Source organism: Nilaparvata lugens, chromosome 6 (genome assembly GCF_014356525.2).
Source record: "Nilaparvata lugens isolate BPH chromosome 6, ASM1435652v1, whole genome shotgun sequence".
NCBI lineage: Eukaryota > Metazoa > Arthropoda > Insecta > Hemiptera > Delphacidae > Nilaparvata > Nilaparvata lugens.
This window is the reverse complement of record NC_052509.1, coordinates 51,660,308-51,673,628: the sequence shown is the minus strand read 5'-3', so window position 1 is coordinate 51,673,628 and position 13,321 is coordinate 51,660,308. Positions and strand designations below refer to the sequence as shown.

The following is a 13,321-nucleotide window of genomic DNA, read 5'->3' as shown; positions in this document are numbered from 1 at the left end:
AATCAGTGTGAGTTGCGTCATAAGCAACAATGTGAAGTATTGTGACTGAACGTGTCTGATCATGTCTTGTCTTGTCTAACTGGTGTGCACCTAGCCTTAATGTAAGGTTCCTTACAAATGAATGTTAGGCTATATTGCCCAACTTAAATTATGCAAAGAAATGTGGAATTTGAACTAAATATTGAATATAATTCTAAAATTATATTTATAAATGAAATATACAATTAATTATTATATTGAATAACAAATTAGTAAGGAGAAGTTATATTATGCAACTCTAAATGAAGCGCGTGTGTGAGATTTTCTAAACAATTAACTTGGTGTTAATGCGAGTTGGGTCTAATAACTGATCTTGAACCTCCCGGGCAACTGACCAAAGTTCACCTACACCCCACTCCCCCAGCCCACACCAGCCACCTGAATAGACCAATCTCGAATTAGATTTGGCAACTGATGAAAGCCAAGGTCGCTTAACACTCAACAGTTATAAGTTTAACAAATTATAACTATTGACGTTTGACAGATGGACTTCATTCTTGACCACATTGAAGATTGGGGGGTTTATCTTGATTCAACCTGAGTAATTCAAGTGCCTTTATTCTTCTGGTACTGTCATAGCAAAGATTGGTAGAGAAATACGTTTAATCGTACAACAAGCGAAGGCCTGGAACGTATATAATTTATTATTAACGTATTATAAACCATATAATTTACTGGAAAATTACCAACCATTTCTTAGGCGGATTCTTCAAGTGAAATATCTAACCTATGTTTAATTAATCTATGGTAAAAAAGTAAATTCGTATGACTTTTGTTGGTGGGGAGTCCCTTGCGGGAAGGTTCCACCGCCTGAATATATAATTCAAGCCGTCAATGGGCCTTACGACTGTCATACTTCAGCCGGGATATCTGTGCTGCTACGCAAGCACTCTATCCACTAGAATCTATGGTGAAATTAATTTTATTAATTTTATTAATTTGTCATATTTTATGATTTGGAAAAATGACATCTACTAACAGATTGCTTGAATAAAATTTATTAACAGTTAAAAATAATATACAGTTTGTATTTTTCGTACTGTGGAGCTGTGGAGTCACAGTAAATGATCAATAAGATTATTCTAAATTATAGTATTTACTATCACTGAATAAATAGATATACGATTAAAACAATGGAATAATATTGCTTACCTACAATTTCTTTACCTTGACCTATGCTTCGGAGTCCAACTAGAGATCATAGGACAATATTTATTACATTCTTACTTTTGTTCACTAGCCCAACACAGACAGATAAATTTAACTACTGAGTTTAGCTGATGACAAACAAAATAGTCTGTTTGATTCACTATCGATAGATTACTTAATATGTTACTTGAAACAATAAAATTTGAATTGCAAGATTTTTGTTTTCAACAAGTATGGAGTAATGAAAATTACAAATACGGTACATCAAAAGTTCGAATATATTCTATTATGTCTCACAGATAGAATGTTTGTATTGATATCCATATTTGAGTTAGGTAGAACCATTTAAAGTGAGAACCATCAATTATTTTAGATTTTTTATATTGACAGGTAGTTAAAAGTGAAAATATAATAATACGTTTTAATGCAAGCTGGCATTTGAATTTTGAACAGTGTGGCCAGCGTACGTTCTGCTGAGTCAGAGGCTTATCCCATTTATTCCGATTCTGACGCATGACATAATGCCTAATAATACCTGCAGTGACTCGCATTTAACAATTGAAAGCCCTCTAAATTCACCTCTCAACGTACGAATGGAGTTGGATTTAGAAGCTGAAGCATTGCGCTGTACGTTCACAAATTTCTCTATAACAATTGTTTAAATGAAGAGCTTACTTGTAGGGTCGTAGATGTATAGAAAGAAAGATGGATATGTAGATATTAGTATCATTGTAATTTCAATAGATTATCATCTATACTACAATGCATTGAAGAATAAGAAATTTTATGGTGTACAATGAATAAATCATTTATTTATGGATTCAATATGTTTTATTTCCAAAAAACATAATACACGAATATGAAATACAATATACAATATATTTTGGAATCCCCCTACTAGACTATCCATCTGTGTGTAGGGGGGGGGGGGGGGGGGGGGAGAGTTCCACTTTATACATATAAGCTTAATCTGCTCATAGAAGTAAATAACAGAGAATACACTTATAATGTAGATCTATTATTAATATTTTGATTATAAAATAGATAATACATTGTGCTGATGTATATTTAAGAATGAGTATGTAGGAATAAGTATACTTAATACATTGATTAATTAATAGAATCAATAGAAAAAAAATATTTTATTGAAGACCGCATTGGCAGGGATTCCAGAAATTCTCAGAAGAGAGAATGAAAAAAACATTAAAAATGCAATCTTTTTAAAAATGCAGTAAAAGTTAAATAATTTAATAAGCATATGAATACCGAACTAAAAATTTAATAATTCAATATGCAAATTAATTAATACAATTTATAATAGATAATAAAAATATAATAACTTTATGAAACTGATAGATACCCCAATTAAAGTATTGAAGATGTTGCTGCATTACCAAATTCAAAATGCTTTCATTGCCATGTTATAATGGTTACATTGGTTATAATTATTTTCTTTCTTTTTCATGAAATTCCTGTTGAAAGTGTGCATAATATATTAGCATATGTTTTTCCTTTTTCTTTCTTTTATCTTGTACAAGTATTAAATTGATTGAAATACTCTTCAGTATGTTATAACAGTTCTGGAGAGTGTCCCGAAACTCACCTTGTGTAAGATGCAAAAATTGTCAAATTTGCAGCCTGACTTGGAGGTTGGGCTGCATCACCCTGATCTTTTTTTTGGGTTGAGCTTCAGCAAGTGGGAGAGGATAGAGGGCTTTCGACCTCTGAACTACCCTAAGCTCAAGGATGACCAAGGTGCGGCTTGCCTTCAAGATTCATCTGCAAGTGAAGAATATGCATTGATGTCAGTGAAATGAAGCCTGTCCCTAATAGATCATCTGAAGTAAGATATTTATTTGATGCAACTCTAGTTGCCAGTTCGTACAAGAAAGTATGGCAAACACCGTACCGCAATAATGCACCAAAATAAAGAATTTATTATTATAATAAAGAATTTGACTATTTGGTCAACAATATGATCGATCCATGGCAAATGAAGTAGAAAGAGGGGAAGGGAATGGTGAAAAGGAAAGAGATCCCTCCTAAAGGCACTACGGTAGTGAGAGTAATCCTTAATAGTTTTTAAATTGTATAGTATCAGCCTTTTATAATATCAATTTGTTTAATTAGTCTTTATTAAGGTGCGTACAGATATACGCGCCGCGAACATGAGCAATTCACTTTTAATCAGCTGACTATATCTGTATTTTTACAGAAACGGTAAGATACAGATATAAAAAGCTTGGCATCAACTGATTAAAAGTGAATTGCTCATGTTTGCGGCGCGTAAATCTGTACGCACCTTTAGATCTGTTCTAATGAGTTAAATCAACATTTAAGTATATAATTTTTTTATTAATATCTTCTTTCATAAAAGAAAATTATTATTTTTTCAATTCAAGATAATATACTGCAAAAACCCTAAGTTGATCATTATTGTAGTTATGACGGATTTAATGTCATTTTTCTCTATTAAAGCGGTTGTAATGTAAGGATAAAACCACTATAATAACTTTACTAACTACGATACTACTCTATGATAAAATTTATGAATTCCATTGGGTTTTGATTAATTTAGATTAATTTGATTAATATTGGTTTTGATTAATATCCTATTATATTAAGCGAGCAATCTCTGTATTTTTATATCTGATTAATTATGTTCAACGGATCTCGAAAACGGCTCTAACGATTTTTACGAAATTTGGAACATAGTAGGTTTATGATATAAAAATTCGATTGCACTAGGTATCATCCTTGGGAAAACTCGCTGAACGACATTAAAAGGATAATTTATCCTTGGCTGAAACAGCTGAGACTTTCGTCATCTGTGGATAGTAAAAAGTGAGCGAGTGATTCTGTGGAAAATCAAAATATCGCATCCCCGAAATTCATAAGCTGACGTATAGCCAGCTGTAAAATATAAACACGATCATTTTAGAGAATATTGTGTTCTGTTTATCAAAAAATAAAAATAACGAGCGAAGCTCGGTGCCCCGATATTACGATTATTATTATACTAACACGTACTCTACTAATAATAAAATTTATCAATTCCAATGATATCGACTTCCACAATATACTATCATTATTACTTTATTCAACTCAGGATAGGCTGCATGTTGTTGTAACTTTAGTTATCCCGGATTTCAGATAAAAATCACTTCCCCCACATTTCCACACAGAACAATTATTCCAAGAGACGGAAAGTGTTCGCGACCTAAAACCACGGTTATTTGTAGCATCTTTGCATTAAAACACAATAGATGCGTTTCTGTGTGTCATGGCACAGATAGCAGTGCATAATGCACAGTAGCGACAGTCGCACTACGGGTTCCAAGCCTAGATATCAATTTACCGTAAAAAATTACATAGTGCTCATGCTAATTAGGTTAATGTTGGCAGTGATGGCAGGCAGGTGAATAAAACAAAGAAGTTCTGTGTTTTTCATCATGGCACTATCATAGATGGCGGACTGTGGACTATGTCCCGCACAGTAGGTACAAACCAGTTCAAAACTAACATGCTACAGAGCTAGAGTCAGTACTCAACTGACCATGGCATAGTTTCCGGGAAATAAGCTTTGCATTCGCTGACCACACTGGCAATACTAAATGAACAGACACTGTTTATATTTCAATCGGTGGATCGAGTGGCAGTGGCAGTCCAGAATAGGTGCTAGTTTGTTATGACAGGCCACTCACGTTTATAGCGTCACGGCCTCAATTTAATAGGTAGCTCTTGAATTGATCGTCTATTCATACTGGTTCAAATAGTGGCTTCGATAAATAAGGTTGCCTATGATTTTGTGAGACCAAATGGAATTCGACAGGATGGGAATAAATTATTATAGTTTACAGCAGGAGTATGAATTTGGAATTCGAAATTTGATTGCGTGTAGTCTGAAAACACAAGTCAAAATTAAATAGTTCTAGAATGTTTTGATTAATTATGAATTTAAAAATTTGATACCCAAAGAATATTTTGAACTGAAAAATTGACTTTTGGATCTACAATATTGGAGATTTTATTGACAGTCTCAATAGGAATTTTGGTTATTTTCTTTTGTTTCCTGTATTTCAGAAAATTAATTCCAGTTTATTTTGAAATGTACTTAGTTTTCTTTTCGATCCAACATTGAAGGATATCAGACTGAATAATTCTCAGGTGGACATTGGCTCATTTTCGTTTTTATAGGCAGATATAAAACATAGGGAAGTAAGCATAGGCAGTTTCTATTTATTTATCATTTACAATCAACTTAAGGACAAAGAAACAGACTACAGTCCAAAACGTCTTTTCATCCCAATTTCATAAAATAAATTGTCCATATAAAGGTTATGTGCGACTTTCCAATTTTTCACTAATTTCCACATTGAACACTTGAAACTATTAATTTTGAATTTAGAAAGATTAAGATCCGAATTGATAACAAAATTATTTCTACTCAAGTACTCAAAACTGTAAAATAAATATTGATTTGAAATATTATGTTCCGAAAATTCTCTATGGCAGTACGAGTAAGTAGATAGCTTATCTGTGGTAGTTGCTTGGATACTGGAAAAATATAAGATTTACAATATTTTCTTGCCTGAGATTTTTAAATTCTAACATTAAAATAGTTTATGGTTTCAAGGTATTTCACCCAAAGAATGTGCATCAAACATACGTATTAATCCAGAATTTGCACGAATAAAAACGTGGAGCAATAATTCTTGTATGATGCATTTTCATGGGCATAGGAAAGTTTCATTTTCAAGAGAAACAAGATCCACCTACAATCATCTCAACAGGTGTTGACTGAAACAATTATGGATTGTTTTGTAATGCTCATTATAGCACAGTAGCAGTTAATACAGAAGCAACTATCAAGTTTGTCGAAGGTCAAATTGTAGTGAAAAAACGAGAGGAAAAGAATTATGCCAGTTATGAAATCGAACAGATCTTCAGTATAGTTTTCTATACTGCAACTGCATTTAGTTCAGGTAGTGAGTGATTAGCACTGCTGGGAACTCCCCAACAGTGCCTCAAGAAATCCATGCTTGCATGTGTGTCGAATGCAATTTGTATTAGCAGAATGAGTCATAATTGCAAAATTGCATTGCCGGTTTAGTTGTGCACTGAAATAATAGCGAGTGTAAAACAAAATAGAATTCGATCATATGCAGCCTGAACTCCTTCAGTAATCCATATCACAAAAGCAACCAACCTTTAGCATTTTAGCGTTGTATATTTCGCTTTCCCAGTATTGCTTCCAACAACCAGCTATCATTGTAAACTTTTCCAGTTTTCACACGCGAACTGATGTCCTTTGAAGATTATGTTGAGTACGTGATGGCCTACCCAATACAGGTCAAACAACTTGCTTGCACGAATGCTAAATCTCACAAAGAAACAAAAAGTTTGGGCCCATCATCCGATAAACTGCTTCCTATTCTTAGAACAGGTACAAATCGTTTTACAACGAAAAGTATGTCTACAATCAGAAGTGAAAGTTGGAGGGTTATCATTTCAGCGAGGATTGCAGCTTAAAATTTCGAAATTATCTTCGAACATTCCATCTATACTATGCAGATGACTTTTTGAAGAAAATATCAGATTTATCTGTACTTACAGAACAATGTTTTTCTTTAATTCCAATTTGTGAGACGAAATTGGTAATAAAACCATTCTAATATTGGTACTCTTCTTGTTCAATTTATCCTAACAATTTAAGCTAAATACTAGATACCACAACATCTGCATCTACCAGTCTCTATGAATTCTGGAACCCAGAATTGCAACTAGTTGAAAATTTCAATATTTATAAAGTGGGGAGAAAAATTGGGCGATGATAATTGTAAGCAAATGTGTTTCTGACGTGGGAAATCGTAAACTATATGCGTTCAGCATCGTCATCTTGCAATTTTCAGACACTCCGGCGAGAATATTTTTAGTCAATCCGCCCCAAAAATTGGCTCGTGCCAGAGAAGAATTTGATTTTTGTTACACAACACGTTCAAAAAGATTAGAGGAAAGTGACATTTTCTGGCTCAGATTCAAAAACGTTATTCAACTAACCAGCGCGAACGAAATCTTGTTGGCGGAGAGCTTTTCTTAAAAAAGCAAATCATTCTGGCATCATTCGGAACTGGGAAAACAGTATTTATATTCTTCTCATGACCTTTATTTCGGTTAACTACACTCGACTGTATATTCTTGTAATAACATATTCAACTGAGATATCACAAGCATTGGTATACTTAAATTAATATGTTTTATTACTATGAAACAATATTTTTAATGTATTTCTACGTTTTACGACTATAAATGAGCTCGATGGTCCATACTCTATAGTATAGAAAAATGTATTGATAAAAGTAAATCCAATTCATTAGGATTTCATATACTGTAAGATGAAATTCTTGTAAAGCTAGAAGTTATATTATTCCAGAGCACCCAATCCTCGTTCCACATAAAAATGTGGAGCAAGTTTGGAAAAATAGGCATGATAGCCCAAAACTGTTTCCTACACAAAAATGAACCTGTGACTCAATAGAGATTGTCCTAAAGGACTTCAAAAATGGAAAATATCAGAAATTATCTTCTAAATTTCTTGAAAATCATATGGGAAATACTGTATATATAATAACATTTTAGGTGAAGTATTATTCATTATGCTAGGTTGAACCATTGAACACTAAAACTATTTTGATTCTAGCGAATCAAACGTTCAGCCCTTTCATGATGCTGATCCAATTTATTTCACCTTCGCTCCAAATTAGATTAGAGCTGATAATGTAGAAGTCTACTATCCAGGTCAGTTACACGCAGCCTATACTAATTTCAGCCACCAAATCAGATTTGGACGAAGAACAGAACAGACAGATGATCAAACATAAGTGGAAATGTGTCTGTTCCATAAATAATGTGGTGTATTCAGATTCACATCCACCGTTTGAAAAGAGAATGTAGTAATTTTTAGTTTACTAATAGCACTTATCTCTAGGCGAATTCTAGCGTGTTTGTTTCACAACTCTTGACTATAGAAGCGGTTCAATAACGAATAACTAGTGGTGAGGAGATTCCACTTTGAAAAATTTAACCTCTGACCCACTTTCTATTTCGCAGTTATTAATGTCGACAAGCCTAATGCAACGCCTCTCATATTTTTCTCTGTTTTGAATTGAAATTATACGAAGTAAATGGAAAATTAAGACGATAATCTCAGCTTATCTCCATTCGGAGATTTCTCAACATTATTGTCAACTCTATCATTACCATCGATAAACAAGACGTATGTGAGCCGAATGTACTTCACTATGAGATCGTAAGCGTATGGATTGCATTTCAATTCTGATTAGCATTAGCATCATAGCTACGAGTATTTGTCAATGCTCCCTCCCTCTACGACACTCTTGGAATCCTCATTAGAAATTCAATTTTTTGTAGTATGAAAACGAAAGGACTCTATCAGGGTTATGTGATATTCAATAAAATGAACACTTCATAAATGGAAATTAAAAGATGCTTAGTCAAGTTGAAGATGTAGACGACATAAAGCATCTTCTGAATAATGTCTTTATCAACTACAAATTTACATTTGTCGACCAAAATGCTGTATTTTTACAAACACATAAAGAAAAATGCAAGCAGATTAATACAAGATTTTAACATGTTAAAAACGACTTTATATTAAAGATGGAAAATCTAAGGGTAAGTGAAAAAGGGACTCAATGTTTCAAGTCTCCATACAGTATTCCTGTACTTAGCACTCAACTGAAATCAAGGATCCTGATTAGCCTTTCATACTTGAGTTGGGTACCTCAATCTAAGTGGAATATTGATGGGAATGTCTTTTGATATCTGATTGAGCTTAGCCTTCTTCATTCATGATACACCAATGTCTTTCAAAGATTCATTTCTTTTTAAACCAACACTTTTGATCCAACATTGTGGGTTTTTCATGAAACATCACTGCCAAAAAGGAAAACTGGACTGGTATGGACAATACACATAAGGGCATTAAACTATGGAATCATGAAATACAGTAAACTGTTATAATAATTGTTTGTCACATGACATGATTCAATCATCGATTTAAAACTACTTTTGAAATTTTAAAGCAATCTACAATCGAGAAGAAATACAGTAGACATAATACCACTGTACTCCATGATCAAATTTTGAATAAACTTTAAATTTGGAAGCAATCAACGATTGAGAAGAAATAGCCAGAACACTACTGTGTCCCATCATTTCGATTCAAATATCAGAGTGGAAGAAATGTAAACAAAGACTCTTGGCGAAGATGAATCTCTTGAGAAGACAAAACCCTGAGCTAACGTTTATTAATAAATTTCTAAAAAGAGAGGAAGCAATCTGGAAGAGAACCAACCAACCAAACGGAATGGATGGATAATGTTATTGGGCGAAAAAGAACGTTTCAATGCCAAAATTTCAAAGGCCGAATTCCTGGCTAGTACCGAACTAATATCGTCTTCAACTGGCATAGTAGAAGAACACCAGTCATCTATTTTCAAACTGATTATTATTAATGATGTTGCAAAAAACGTATGCAGTTGACAATGGCATAAAATGCGCCTGCATAATGAGAATTGGCTCACCTTACGGCCCACCCCTTCACATTGTTTATCATTCATCTTGTTAATTAAAAGCATGACCTCTACGTTAATTGATTGCTTCCCATTTTTTACCATCTTGCTATTAGAAGAGAAGCTGAGTTACACAAGAAATTTAATTATCAAGTAAACAGGTTCAGTGAACTTTATAGACTTTTGGTGTAACAGGTTAAATCATTATGAAAAATTAATTAATAAATGACAATAACCAACAAATAAAATAAAAAATAGTAAAGCTTATGGTTTCTACTTCAGTAATTTTTTTCTACATTTTGAATCTCTAGATTTATCTCGACAGAAGCAATAGATTTATCATAGCATCAGAAAACGCTTCAAATTAAATTTATTTAAAAAAATGCAATCCGGGTCAAATTGAGAGCAAAGATCAAAAGAGAACATAACTAGAGATTAATACGTAATGTGCCAAGAAAGTGATTCTTTAAACAAGAATTCAGTTGGAGAAAATTATAAGACAATTGAGAATAAATTTGATAAATTAATGAATTATTAATAAATTTATAAAAGAACACTTTTGCAGAATATTGACAGGCGATTGTGACCACCTTTGCTACCGTTATGAAAATCTTCTCTTTGAAAACTCGTACGAGCTAACTAGAGAGACGATTTATGAATCAATTGACAGATTGAAAACAAATATTGCTCATTCAATATCACTAGTTCATTTGGCAAATGCAGTTAGCCTGTAGACAACAGTGCACTCAAAATAACCTGTCTCCAAATGTCAATTGAAAACTAATCGTCAAATATAAAGCCATTAGCCAACTTTGAAAAACAACTGCGTCGAAATTCCAATGATTGTCTTATCACACATACCTAGCCATTAGCTAAGGAAGCTGCATCAATGTGACTTCAGTAATAAAGCATAACCAACTACGTAGATCTACCTGTATTTACTGGTAGCACTTATGAAAGTTATGGATATAGTACCGTACTGTAATTGAATTTTTAAATTATCAAAATTTCATAACAGAGTTCTACATATCGTAAAATTGTTCAAGCGAGGAACCGCGGATACTGAGCTCTTACACAAAATTGTAACGGAGACAATTAAGTCATTTTTCGATCATTGTGTACCATTTTCGAGAAGCAAAACAAACGTCAGTTACAGATTTAAACCTTTGTTTATTTGGTCTATGTGCCAGTTTAATGATTGCTAACAGTTAATTAGATATTACAGACGAGTAATTCAATCCACTCCAATGGATTCTAATTACAGAGTTAACAATCAATTTTCACTTATTTTTTAGCTTTGTTGGTTTTGGATGCAGTGGAGTATTATTTATTCAAGGTTGTGTCTCTCGTAAAGAACCGGCCCTGAACAGCAGAAATAGAAATTTTAAAAAGAGGAAAAGTAACAAAAAACTTTTTCTCTTTTCCCAATTTCTATTTTGCATCTAATGCGGTTGCAGTAGGATCCAGTCTTTCTAAAAGACTATTAGTTTTTGTCCCCAAAAATAATTCTTTAACAAAATTTTTGAGTTTTGGGTATCATTGAATAAATAAATAAATATTGAGTAGTCTACAGTAATAGGACTGGAATTGACAAAACCCCATACTTCAAAAGAGGACAGGCGCAGAGTACTAAAATTTATGAACCCTTCTGTCCTGATAGATGGATGTAAATATCAATCTTTCAAGTTAATCAATTCAAGTCGAATATCGGGGCACCGAGCTTCGCCCGTTATTTTTATTTATTGATAAACAGAACACAACTCTCTAAAATGATCGTGTTTATATTTTACAGCTGGTTATACGTCAGCTTATGAATTTCGGGGATGCGATATTTTGATTTTCCACAGAATCACTCGCTCACTTTTTACTATCCACAGACAACGAAAGTCTCAGCTGTTTCAGCCAAGGATGAATTATCTTTTTAAAGTCGTTCAGCGAGTTTTCCCAAGGATGAGACCTAGTGAAATCGAATTTTTATATCATAAACCTACTATGTTCCAAGTTCCGTGAAAATCGTTAGAGCCGTTTTCAAGATCCGTTGAACATAAATAACCAGATATAAAAATATAAACAGAAATTGCTCGCTTATTTATCCCAAATTTAAACTAGTGGAATTTATCAAGTGTCATGGATCATTCATTAAATTAATTTATTCATAATCAACTAATATTGTAAAAAGTATTACAATAAAACACCGAAAACTGTGACAATTACAGTGTTATACTGTATCCTACACTGTATAATATACTGTACAGTACAGTATCTATCTGTACAATACTGCAATATGCATAACCACACTAATCAGAATTAAATAGAGATTATTATAGACTATCGATTTTGTAAAAAATAGAATCCTTTATCGATTGAGAAGAAAAATTGCATGGGAATGAAATAAAAACACACATATATTTTCAAATTCTACAGTTTTATTTGGTACAGGACCATGGTTTCGTGACCACACACGTCACATTTTTAGCTTTAGCTCAATTCAAGCTAAAAATGTGACCTGTGTGGTAACGAAACCATGGTCTTGTACTAAATAAAACTGTAAAATTTGACAACATGTGTATGTTTTTATCAGTGGATCAGTCGAATTGTATGGGAGTAAGAAAAATTGCATTACAAAAATAATAAAAAATTGTTGCATGGAAGTAAAATTCAATAAAATAGTAACACTGCGCGTAGTCTTAGTTAACTGCTAGCTAAAAGTGTTCCATGTAATGCATTTCTATAAGGCCTATATTTCAAACTACGTATGCAGTATGTGGCCTTGTTGATTAGCTCAATGCTCTTTCATAGAAGCAGCAACAGCAGCAGTAGTAATACTAGTATTAGTAGAAGACAAGTTTAGGCTTAGCCTACTGGCAATGCCTCGCTGTGTGTAAGCAATAGAATAGGGCCTACCTATATAATAATAGTTGTTGATTGCAATTGAATGTCTATGGCAAAGTAGGAAATGATGAAGGTTATTGAGCAGAGAAGCGTGTAATAGGTTGTCCACCATTGAGATTGGAGAAGAGGCTGAGGTCACCCATACCAATACGTACCCGAGTTTATGATGCAACTAGCTTTCATTTGCATTTCAATATTTCGCTTCAATCAATCGTTGGAAAATTGGGAAACATTCCAGTAATGCAATCGTCAACTGCATTCAAATATCCGGCTGAATAGCCCAGTGTGCATGAGCGTGACTCGTGTTTATAACTTGATTGAGGCAATTGATTGCTTTGTAAATTGGAAATTACGTTGAAGTTGATCAGGAGCCACCATTGGATGATAATATGAAAACATCAAGTCAAATAATCAAATCATTATTATCATAATATTTACATCCACGACATTGGAGAGGATATTCGTATGTACTCATAAGTACAGATGTTGTACTTCTAGTGCAACAAAGAAAAGATGAGCTATAGTCCGTACAGAATTACTTTTGACTTGGAGGGACATACACAGCAGAGAAAGGTGGGGAGGGATACAGCGGCGCGATGTTGCCGTCCTGAACCCGCCAGCGTTCTCTAATTTCAAATGAGTGTTCA

At 33.4% G+C, this 13,321-nt stretch overlaps 2 protein-coding genes across 10 annotated transcripts in view; one reads left to right on the top strand and one right to left on the bottom strand.

Annotated features, from left to right (window-relative positions):
* Nucleotides 1-13,321, bottom strand: part of LOC111050743 (uncharacterized aarF domain-containing protein kinase 5) — a 72,025-nt gene that overhangs the window by 20,123 nt on the left and 38,581 nt on the right. For 7 of the 8 annotated variants that reach the window (XR_005571673.1, XR_005571672.1, XM_039431165.1 and 4 more), the window contains one exon: nt 2,792-2,967. The gene's annotated coding sequence lies outside the window, so the exon portion shown is untranslated. Of the gene's footprint in view, nt 1-2,791; nt 2,968-6,397; nt 7,035-13,321 lie in introns of those variants that run through there. The other variant, XM_039431168.1, reaches the window with a different exon arrangement.
* The window catches only part of LOC111050745 (tumor protein p53-inducible nuclear protein 2), a 49,458-nt gene that overhangs the window by 2,771 nt on the left and 33,366 nt on the right, over nt 1-13,321 (top strand). The window lies entirely within an intron of this gene.